Below are 12,409 nucleotides of genomic sequence, written 5' to 3' on the forward strand. Positions count from 1 at the left end.
TTTTCCCAGAATTATTGAATATGTGCCAGGTATGAACCATTCAGGAAACAGTATTGTGTGTGTTTGTTTTTAAATGATTTTAAATGTGTGTCTTTTCACCCCATGTATAATAACATTTATATTATTCGCATCAATCAAGGTCCATGCCAAGTTATTATTTATTATCCTGAACCCTTGTGCCTTTTGTATCAATTGTTGTTCCAATGTCTTGTAGGTACTTGGCACAGTGGTTTTCATATTATTCATTGGTGGTGCTGAGGCTCTCTTTTTCAAGGTTTTCCACACTCCTTACCATCCACAGAGCAGTGGTAAGGTGGAGAGGCTGTATGGAACATTAAAATTTAACAATCCAGAAGGTAAAGGTTGAGACTGGCAAATCATGGACCGTATGCTGGCTTTTCTTTTCTTAATAAATAGGTCTCCACAGTCCGATGATTCACTAAATAGTGTGATAAGCAGGTGTTTTCTTCAATTGCAGATCCTAAAACAGTGTCAGGAACACATGGTCTCAAGCTAAGAGACTGAGTGATCCTAAAAAGAGCCATGAGCCCAGATTACATTGAACAATCCAGCTTCTCCTAACTACAGCAACTTCCATGGAGCTTGAGGGAAAACCTGTCTGGATGCACAGCAGCTGCTGTAAAGAGTCACATCACCTGCAGAATAAGGGTCTCCAAACACCATAGTGCTTAGGACCTTTTGGGAAACCTCCAGATTGGGGCTGATATATGATATATGGGAAATAGACAAAATAATCAAGTGCTGGTTACAGGAACATGACCCAAAAACAAGAGACTCCTGGTGGGAGAAAAATTCTCTGTCCTTAACCAACCAATTAGTTCAGGGGTTTAAGTGACTTTCAAGGATAACACATACCTGTATGTAGTTGGTATTTTCTTATACGTTGGTATATGTAGCGTTACAAGTGCTATTCTGTGTTGCTGAAGGTTATCAGGTTCATGTGTAAGGGGAATCCTATCAAAGAACTCCTGGCTATGAAATATGAACCCAAGGCAAGAAGAGATCCATTAATGTGGTGATACAATTATGTGTATTCAGGTAGGAAAGTCCCGAGGATGCGGATAGTGCGTTCCTATATACCTCCTGATGTACCCATCATTGGTCACAAAAGGGGGGAATGTGAGAGAATAGAATCCATTTTGTTCTCATTGTGCTCATCTTGTCTTATAACTAATAGTGTCATAGGGTTCAGCGGACATTTCACATTTCCATTCACGCCCCAGCTGCTCTTATTGGTTGATAGTTCAGAGGGGACTTTTCCTTTGTGACCCTATATAAACTGGTCACATGTAGTAATAAAGGATAATTCTTTGGGCACACCATACTAAGTGTATGCTGCTTTGATTTCCCGAGCGCTCGTAAAACAAGTCTTATTAATTTGGAGATCTAAAAGCATGGAAGGAGTATATTTTGCTGACAGTCAACTCTTCTGGTATCATACTTAAACTGCATTGCGGTGGTCTCTCAGTCATCGCTTCAAGTGTCGCTGCGAGCAGGGTTTCGGTTAGCAAGATGGAGGCTGTGGGGGAAATGTTGTGGTGGGCGCTGGCAATAAATGTTGGTGGACCCGCCGCAGGCAATGGTCGAACCCCTGCAAGGACCCTTTCTATGGGCACTATATTTAGCGTCCTACCTAATTTTGATGGAAAGAACATGCTGTTGTCGAATTGGGTTTCGTACCAAAGTTTATGGTATTGGCCCTGAACTCAAAGTGAAAATTGCGTTGACTGCTTTCGAAGAGGATGCCCGTAGAGGTTTCTGCTTACAGCCGGATAATACACAGAGCATGCTGAAAGAGTTAGTAAACTTCCTAGAAGAGACCTATGGGGAAACCAGCAGCATCTCCAGGCAAAGTTTTTCTCTAGATTGCAGCAGGAGGGAGACGATATCTCCCAGTATGCAACGGCACTACAAGAAGTGATGATTAAAATACAGAGGAAGGAAGGTCATGAGGCTGCCAGTATGGAATTTGTCAAGCGGATACTCCGAGAACAGTTTATATTGGGGTTTTACAATGCCTCGTTAAGAAGAGATCTGCTGGAGTGTGTCTAGGTTGACCCGACTTTCTCATTTCGGAAGATCCTAGCGGAGGTAGTGACCCGAAGTGAGGAAGAGACCTACTCTTTCAGCGTGGTATCCTACCTTGCCACAAACCCTAGTGGAGGCAGTACACAGGAGGCGGTTCTCGTACAAGTGGTACAAAATCTTCAGTATTCCCTGACTAATATGCATTAAAAACTGATTTGGATGGAACTGGAGATGAAGAATCGTCCTGTCCCTGAAGCCCCTTACACTGATTCCATACTACTCCTATTTGACCTATCCACCACATCCGGCAACTGGGTAATACCAACCGGGCCCCCTGTGGTTGTATAAACCTTACTGACCACCTGTGGAGACTGTACCCCAATATCAGAATAGGGTCTGGAGTAGTGAAGGCTATGTCTATCGGCGGTGTGGAAGACTGAGATCACTGGGCCCAAAACTGCCATAATTTCTCCTTATGAAAATGAACATCTTGTGGCCGGAAGTCCAATCCTGCATGTGGACTTTGAAAGCGTCCTCGTACACAGCTTGATTGACATGGAGTCCCAAGTGACGACTATTTCAGAAGCCTTTTTCAATGAACACTTCCAGGCCTGGGCCAGACCTAAACGAGAGACGTTGATTCGTGTGATGGCTGCCAATCACCAGCTGATACCAGTTAATGGGATCGCGTGGATGAGGGTAAGCATCTGCGGGCAGGAAGTGGGGACCAAAGGAATCCTGTTGGTCCTGGAGCCCATCAGAGAATATGTGCCCATAGTCTTGGGCATGAGTGTCCTGCGGGACCTGGATCAGATATTGTTCACTAAGAGGCCCTGGTTAATAGAAACACGCGGCCCTGCACAAGGAAACCCAAGTAGCTTTCCAGCACCTGATCCGCATCTGCAGAACCCAGAAGAGTCTACCAGTGCATTGGACAGTGGGGGTCATTAGAAGTCCCACGAAGGAACCTGTGGCGATGCCCCCTTGGGAGGAGAGTATAGTCTATCTGCCAGTTGGGACCCATAGAAATCTAGAAGGAATAGAAGTGCTGGTTGAGTCGGTGAATGCAGGAAAAGCTGATCAGGAGGTGATGGTAGTCCCTGGCGGTGGTCCACTAAGGGCATGTCCCTCTGTGACCTGTAAACGTGGGTCCCCGAGAAGTCTCTCTGCCAGTGTGGGTGGCATTGACCCATATGTATCTACATCGAAGTGAGGTAGTGAGCAAAATGTAGGTGTCTTTGTTCCCGGTGGAAGACACAGGCTGGTGCAAGGGAGTTAGAGCCCCTGGGCGGCACCAGTGGTCCCTGTCAAGAAAAAAAGATTGGTTAGTGAGGTTCTGCATGGATTACAGGAAAATCAATGCTTGCACAGCATGTGATTCTTACCACCTGCCTCAAATTGAGTCCCTGACCACATTGGGAAAAGCCAACTACTTCTTGATGCTCGAGCTGGTGAGTGGTACTGGTGGCAGCCAAAGACAAAGAATGGACTGCCTTTATTCTCCCGATGTGACTGTATGAGTATAATCAAATTATTTTCTGCCTTACGCCCCAGGTACCTTTCAACGACTGATGGAGAAGTGTTTGGGGGACCTGAATTTTGAAACCACCCTTATCAATCTGGACGACATCATCATCTATTCCAACTCGTTTCAAGAGCATCTCAACCATTTGAGACAGGTGCTCGGCTGCTTGCGGGCTCACAGCCTAAATGTAAAACAAAAAAATAAATCCTCTCTTCAAGACGGAGATTGAGTATCTGGGCCATATCATGTCACAAGATGGGGTATTACATCCCAAGAGAAGGTGGCCGTTATCCAGCAGTGACCAACCCCCCAGACCTTGCAAGAGCTAAAAGCTTTCCTAAGGCTAGGGGGGTACTACCGCTGCTTTGAAAAGGAATTTGGCAGGCTGCCTGAATGAGTTGCAGTGTGAGACAGTGGGAACATCGAAGAACCAAGCCATCCCCTGGTCCCAGAAACAAGAAGAGGCCTTCCAGACCCTGAAAGATGCACTGACAGCACCGATACTAGCTTATATGGATTTCGACAAACCTTTCCTACTATATACTGTTGGTATTCTTTACAGTTTGGAATCTGTCCTGTCCCAGGAACAGGATTGTCAGGAAACGATGATTGAGTATGCAAGCTAATCCCTTCGGGACGCAGAAAGAAACCCCCAAAATTACAGCTTCTTCCGCCTGGAGCTGTTTGCTCTGGTGTGGACCATGAGTGGAAAATTTGAGGGCTTCCGGACAGGGACTAAGATCCAGGTCCGAATGAGTAACAACCCTCTGGCCCACTTAGAAACCACCAAATTGGGAGCCCTGGAACAGTGATGGGCGGCTCACTTAGCAAAGATCTACTTTAGTATCAGATATTGTGCTGCTGCTAAAAATGCAAATGGACTTTTGAGGGTAACCATGGAAGTCCCCTTGGGGGACCATGATGAAGCTCTGGAAGAAGAAACTCCCAGCTTCCAAAAGTTCACACCTCTGGTGTTGGCGGCCTTGTCAGGGGTGTGGTGTGTGTTTTACCTATGTCCCTGGGGCGAACCAAGGAAGAATGGGGACTGGCTCAAGATAAAGATGCGGGTTTGAGACAAATGAAGCAGTGGGTGGCCCAGCAACAGATTCCAGACAAAGAGAGATGGCCTTGATGCTGATATGAAGAGCATACTTCATCAGTGGCAACGATTGGAATTCCAGGATGCCGTACTCTACCGCAGAAAACAACACTCTAAAGAGATCGAGGTGAGGTGGAAGGTGGTCCTCCAGAAGGATTTGGTGAAGTTAGTTGTCAAAGAGGCTCTTGAATTTAGAGCCCTCTTTTGCGCAGTAAAAACAACGGTATGTGTGTTACCCTTGTTTAGCGTCTGCTGCAGAAAAGGCTGTCGGCAATGCCGGGTGTGTGACCTTGTCAAAAACACTGAGCAGCAAGCACCTTGTCCAGTCTATCCAGACAAAGGAATCATTGGAAGTTTGGATGATTGACTACCTCGTAGGATACTCGGCTCGGGGGCCACAGTACTGTCTGGTTATGACAAACCATTTTATCGAAGTTTGCTGTAGTCACACCTACTAGATTGCTCGTGCGGCTGATTCAACGGTCTGCTATCTGTCAGAACTTCATTCAAGGCTACGAGTGTCTGAAACGGATTCATTCTGATCAGGGCGTGTGTTTCCAGGGCAAGGTGATGGAAGAGCTTTATCGTCTATATGGCACTGAGCAGTCTAGGACCATTTCCTACCATCCTCAGGGCAACGGAGCATGCGAGTGTTTCAATCGAAGACTGTTACAAATGTTGAGAACTGTGGAGGAAGAAAAGATGTTGCGCTGGATGGATTACTTGTGGCAGTTGGTGTGGGCCTATCACAACTGGGTCCATTTTGCTACGGGGTATAGCCCCTACCCGCTCTTTGGGAGAACTGGATGGGACGTCTTTGAACTGAATCTAGATTAACCCGAAGACCTGACCAAACGAGCCTCATGGGTGAAGGAACACCGCCAACATTTACAGACTCTCCGTTGGGTAGCTGGGCAACAACTGCAGAAGAAGGTGTACACTAGTCGCAGTCCCATGTAGAAGATCCCACTTCAGCCTGGGAGTCAGGTACTGGTATGAGAGAAATGCCCTAAGGGCAAGCTGAGCGAGAGATGGGAAGTTCAACCTTACATGGCATTGGAGCGAATGTATGCCGATGATCCGTCTATAAAGTCCAAATTGAGGACGAGACGGCTGGTCCCAGTGTCCTACACAGAAATATGCTGTGGCTGTGTCACTTTGAAACTCTTGTAACCATGCCAGTCTTCGAAGAGTCAGCTTACACTCCCGAGACCGTATCGCCTGTCTGTGTTGGCAACAAAAATTGGTGGTCAACCCCAAGTGCAATTTAGAGTCCTCCGCCTGAGGACACTAGCAACACCACAGCTGAACCGTTGCCACTACGGCTAAGAAAAACTGCCAAATCCTCCAGAGGACCCCGTGGTAAGCGTCATTTCAGAAGAGTCAAGATCCGAATGAGAGCCAGGATCTCCGGAGATCTGAGGTCTACTGCAGGGCATCCACCAGTTAGATATGTGGATCAGTTTGTAATGTTGATGTTGCCAATGTTGTTGTCTTCCTCTACAGGTGACACCCACGCATTACGTGCTCCAGTGTTCTACTGTGGAGCCGATGGAGATGGTGAGTGGAACGAACACACTTCGTGGAATAGGGAGTCTGGTTGAGCGGATGTCCTCTGAAGCAATAGTTAACTCACGGCGTCATGACAGAGGACGGCCATAGTTAAGAAGGGAGGCATGTAGGGGGTGTAACCCCTACGAAGGACTTTGTTATATTGGGACTTTAAGGAAACAGGGCTCCCCTGCTTAGTGCAATGGACATGCCCTCGCCTTCCCTTCTTTGTGTGTGTTGTTTGGGCTGCCTTGAAAGTGAGGGAAGAAAAAAGAAGTGAAAGGTGTGGGTGTTCCAGGACGTTCGGAGAGAAGAAGCGCGAGAGGGTTGGTACCCAACCTGGTAGAAGACGTCTCATAGATGAGCCCAGAAGAAAAGCCTCCGCTGTTAGTCTCGAGAAGTGCACAAAAACGTAAAGAGTATTCTAAGAGGGTACTGATCCTTTGGACAGTGTTGTGAGTTTACACATGGGTGTAATGGTTAGGGAATAGCTTAGGTCTCCGTACGTAGAGTGTGGTGCCCGCACGGTCCCTTTAGGGAGACCAGTTAGAGTAATGGTTAGAGTAGATGAATCCGTTGTATATGGATTAACTTGCTGTTTCCTTATCGTTAAGTATTGTAATAGTTGAGATGACAGGGCGATTCTTCTCAGCTAAATAGTTCGATTGTGAATTGTGTTTTACCCACCTTTATAGCACCTTTCTTTCCCTGCTTCTTGGCAGCCTGTTTATGTAATCTCTTTATAATAAACCCCACCCCCGCGTTAGATCTGTCAACTCATCTGGTAGATCATGGTGGTCCCTTGGTCATCGCTTCATTAGCACACCTGTATCTCCTTTTAGCAAATGTTTTAATGTTTTGCTACTTGTATTAATAAACTGTTATTCTCTTGCCTCTTGACGGTACATGTATTTTTGTAGGTTTAATCATTTTTTCAAATGTTTTCAGTTCCCATTTTGTTTACACATGCTCTATTATGGTGCTTACTACTTAAACCACTAGATTGTTTTACCATTTATTCTACATCACACACCCTCTTGATTGCTGCCCCCTTCGTGTATACTGTTACACAAGCTGTACACTGACTACTTTACATTGTATCTGTGTCTGTATCGTCAGTGTTTTGAAAAGATATAATAACATATTTGCAAAAATGTTAAGGGTGTACAATGTAGAGTCAGTATGGGTAAATGTACATGGGGAGGGGAATAATGGAAAAATGCTAATTGGAGTTTGCTATAAGCCTCCTAACATACCTGAACAAATAGAGGGTGAAATGCTGGATCAAATTGAAAAGGCAGCTAATAATAATAATAATCGGGTTCTTATTATGGGGGATTTCAACTATCCAGACATACAGTGGGACATAGAATCTCCTGGTTCTGCTAAAACCTGTAAGTTCTTATCTACTATTCAAGACAATTTCCCCTCTCAGATGATAGATGAACCGACAAGGGGAGATAATCTGCTCGATCTGGTCCTGTCAAATAGACCAGATACAATTTCAGATCTACAGATCCGGGAGCACTTGGGCACCAGCGATCATAATATGGTAAGCTTCAACGTAATATTCAATATAACATTTCAAAGGCGAAATGCTAAAACCTGGAATTTTAGGAAAGCTGATTTCAACAAATTAAGGGAAGAGCTTAAAGGTGTAGATTGGGACAAAGTCATGGTAACCGGGGATACCGAACATAAATGGGGTAAGTTTAAGAATATACTACTAGAGTCCTGTAAAAAACTTATACCTTCTGGTACTAAAATGTCCAGGAATAAAAAGAAACCACTATGGATAAACTAGACTGTACAAAGTATAATAAAACAATAACAAAGGGCGTTTAAAATCTTAAAGGCTGAGAATACAGAAATAGCATTTCAGAAGTATAAAGATATCAATAGGAAATGTAAAAAAGAAATCAAACAAAAATCGCCAATGACATTAATCCCTTCACCCCCGGCCACTAAAACACCCTAATGACCGGGCCATTCTTTGCAATTCTGACCAGTGTGACTTTGACAAGTTATAACTCTGGAACACTTCAACGGATCCTGGCGATTCTGACATTGTTTTTTCATGACATATTGTACTTCATGTCAGTGGTAAATTTAGGCCGATATTTTTTGCGTTTATTTGTGAAAATTTCGGAAAATTTAGAAAATTTCGCAATTTTCAAACTTTGAAAATGTATGCCCATAAATCTGAGAGATATGTCACACAATATAGTTACTAAATAACATTTCCCACATGTCTACTTTACATCAGCGCAATTTTCGAAACAATTTTTTTTTTTTCGTTAGGAAGTTAGAAGGGTTAAAGTTCATCAGCAATTTCTCATTTTTACGACAAAATTTACAAAATATTTTTTTTAGGGACCACATCACATTTGAAGTGACTTTGAGAGGCCTAGGTGACAGAAAATACCCAAAAGTGACCCCATTCTAAAAACTGCACCCCTCACACTGCTCAAAACCACATCCAAGAAGTTTATTAACCCTTTAGATGCTTCACAGGAACTAAAGCAATGTGGAAGGAAAAAATGAAAATTTTACTTTTTAACACAAAAAATGTTACTTTAGCCATAACATTTTCATTTTTACAAGGGAGAAAAGAGAAAGTGCACCATACAATTTATTGTGCATTTTCTCCTGAGCACGCTGATACCCCATATGTGGTAAAAATCAATTGTTTGGGCGCACGGCAGAGGTCGAAAGGGAAGGAGCGCCATTTGAATTTTTGAGTGCAAAATTTGAAGACCCCCTGAGATGCCTAAACAATGGAGCTTCCCCACAAGTGACCCCATTTTGGAAACTAGAGCCCTCAAATAATTTTTCTAGATGTTTGGTGAGCACTTTGAACACCTGGGGGCTTCACAGAAGTTTATAACGTTGAGCCGTGAAAAGAAAAAAAAAATTTTTTACCACAAAACTGTTGCTTCAACTAGGTAGCTTTTTTTTCACAAGGGTATCTGGAAAAAATGCACCATTAAATGTATTGTGCATTTTCTCCTGAGTACGCAGATACCTCATATGTAGTGGAAATCAAATGTTTGGGCATACGGCAGGGCTCGGAAGGCAAGGAGCGCCATTTGAATTTTTGAGTGCAAAATTAGCTGCACTCATTAGCGGATGCCATGTCGGGTTTGAAGACCCCCTGAGGTGCCTAAACAATAGAGCTTCCCCACAAGTGACCCCATTTTGGAAACTAGAGCCCTCAAATAATTTTTCAAGATGTTTGGTGAGCACTTTGAACCCCTGGGGGCTTCACAGAAGTTTATAACGCTGAGTCGTGAAAAGAAAAAAAATTTTTTTTTACCACAAAACTGTTGCTTCAACTAGGTAGCTTTTTTTTTCACAAGGGTATCAGGAAAAAATGCACCATGAAATGTATAGTGCATTTTTTCCTGAGTACGACAATACTTCATATATGGTGGAAAGTAATTGTTTGGGCGCATGGCGAAGCTCAGAAGAGAAGGAGCACCATTTGACAGCAAAATTGGTTGGAATCATTAGCTGACGTAATGTTGCATTTGGAGACCCCCTGAGGTGTCTAAACAATGGAGCTCCCCCACAAGTGACCCCATTTTGGAAACGAAACCCCTCAAGGAATTTATCTAGATGTTTAGCGAGCCCCAAGGGGCTCCACAGAAGTTCATAATGTTGAGCCATGAATACAATTTTATTTTTTTTACCACAAAACTGTTGCTTCAACTAGGTAGCTTTTTTTTCACAAGGGTATCAGGAAAAAATGCACTATGCCATTTATAGTGCATTTTTTCCTGAGTACGACGCTACCTCATATGTGGTGGAAAGTAATTGTTTGGGCGCATGGCGGGGCTCAGAAGAGAAGGAGAACCATTTGACAGCAAAATTGGTTGGAATCATTAGCGGACGCCATGTCACGTTTGGAGACCCCCTATGGTGCCTAAACAGTGGAGCTCCCCCACAAATAACCCCATTTTGGAACTAGACCCCTCAAGGAATTTATCTAGATGTTTGGTGAGTCCCTTCTAACCCCAGGGGCTCCACAGAAGTTGATAACGTTGAACCGTGAAAATTATTATTTTTTTTTTTACCACAAAATTTTTGCATCAATCAGGTAGCTTTTTTTTTTTTTTTACAACAGTACCAGGAAAAACTGCACCATAAAACATATTGTGCAATTTTTCCTGAGTACGCAGATACCTCATATGTGGTGGAAAGTAATTGTTTGGGCGCATGGCGGGGCTCAAAAGAGAAGGAACGCCATTTGACTTTTCAAACGCACAGACGCGGTGCACTGATCGGCCGCTGCAGGACGCACGGTCGGATGCGATACAAAAAGCGTCGGGGATAGGGAAAAAAAAGTCCCGCCAAAAACTGACCATGGATGCAGATATGTTATGTGCATCCCTGATCAGCGCTTGGTGGGACACACGGACGGATGCGATACAAAAAGCGTCGGGGATACGGAAAAAAAGTCACGCCAAAAATTGACCATGGATGCAGATACGTTATGTGCATCACTGATCAGCGCTCGGCGGGATGCACGGATGGATGCGATACATAAAGCGTCGGGGATACGAGAAAAAAAAAGTCGGGACGCACGGACAGATGAGGTGTAAAAATGGACAGGGATTACAGAAAGAAAAAAAAAAGTTAAACTCACAGTACCCAAAGGATTAGCAGGAGGATCACTGACCAGAAGAACTGCAGGAGGAACAGAAGGCAAGCGAGATGGACGGCTTTACAGGAGCAGCAGGCAGGACGTTGGACAGCTCTGCAGAATACCCAGGAAGGACCCAGCGATGGAGGCAGATGTGATCGGGCAAGTGAAGACCTCGGACGACCCGGTGAAGACAGGTAAGAGGACGTCGGGGGAGAGCAGAGGGGGAGTGGGGGAGAGCAGAGCGGGGGGAGAGCAGAGGGGGAGGGAGGGAAGAGCAGAGGGGGAGGGGGGAAGAGCAGAGGGGGAGGGGGGAAGAGCAGAGGGGGAGGGGGATACCGGAGAAGGAGCTGCAGAAGTAGAATAGAGATAATGGGGGAGGCAGTCAGATCGCGGGGGGAGCAGATCAGGATGTCGGGGGGGCAGATTGGGGTGTGGGGGGGCAGAACGCAGGGGGGCACGGCCAGGGGCCATCATGGGAGCGCGCAGGGGCATCGCGGGAGCGCGCACGGGCTGCAAGGTGAGCACAGTACTCACATGCAGCAGGAGCGGTGACCTCAGCGGCAGCAGCAGCGATGGCGCGGTACCACAAGTACCAGCCAGTGCACGCTGCAGACATGTTGGGGGTGGCTCCCCAGACCAGCACAGGCCTAGGGAGGGCGGCCACCTGCAGATCAGACTGCCCCACTGCACACTGATTGGAGTGATTGCGCGTCATAGCACAATCGCTACAATCAGTGCTGCAGGGGCTGGGGGCGGCATGGTTGAGATCCACCTATGATCTGCTGTAGCTGCTACGGCATCTTATAGCTGGATCTCACAGTATCGCACTAATTCGGGCATTATTTTTGCCGAAATTAGTGCGAACGATGTGGTTGGCGGTTCAGATTTGAACAGCCAATCACATCGATCGTCGATGCGGGGTGGCGATGCCACCCCCCCTGGGGTCAAGCAAACGTCCCCTGCTGTAAGAAACAGCAGGGGACATCATTTGAAAGCCGTTGCTATGGCCACGGCAATCAAATGAACTTTAGGCCGTAAAATTACGTCCCTGGTCGTTAAGTCACATTAAAATAGGACGTAATTTTACTGCCCACGGTCGTGAAGGGGTTAATATAAATCCCAAAATCTTTTATAAATACATTAATGCCAAAAGGAAAACAAAGGATAGTATCGGCTCCTTAAAATATAATAACATGTTAGTTATAGAGGACAAACAAAAGACTGAGATATTAAATAGGCATTTCTCATCTGTGTTCACCAAGGAACTGACTGTACCAGGGATCATTCAACAAGTGAAAAATCAAAGTTCACCACCCGATATACTTAATTTAACACAAGATGAAGTACGCCTACGTCTGAGTAAATTAAACATTGACAAATCCCCAGGGCCAGATGGCATTCATCCACGAATATTGAGGGAATTGAGCTCCGTCATCGATAGATTGATGTATCTCATCTTCTTAAGCGGACTTTACACGCTACGACATCGCTAATGCGGAGTCGTTGGGGTCACGGAATTCGTGACGCACATCCGGCC

General features: G+C 45.2%; 1 protein-coding gene across 1 annotated transcript in view; it reads right to left on the reverse strand.

Moving 5' to 3' along the window:
• Nucleotides 1-12,409, reverse strand: part of TEX11 (testis expressed 11) — a 1,632,405-nt gene that overhangs the window by 1,492,318 nt on the left and 127,678 nt on the right. The window lies entirely within an intron of this gene.

Source organism: Anomaloglossus baeobatrachus, chromosome 9, assembly GCF_048569485.1.
Source record: "Anomaloglossus baeobatrachus isolate aAnoBae1 chromosome 9, aAnoBae1.hap1, whole genome shotgun sequence".
Lineage (NCBI taxonomy): Eukaryota > Metazoa > Chordata > Amphibia > Anura > Aromobatidae > Anomaloglossus > Anomaloglossus baeobatrachus.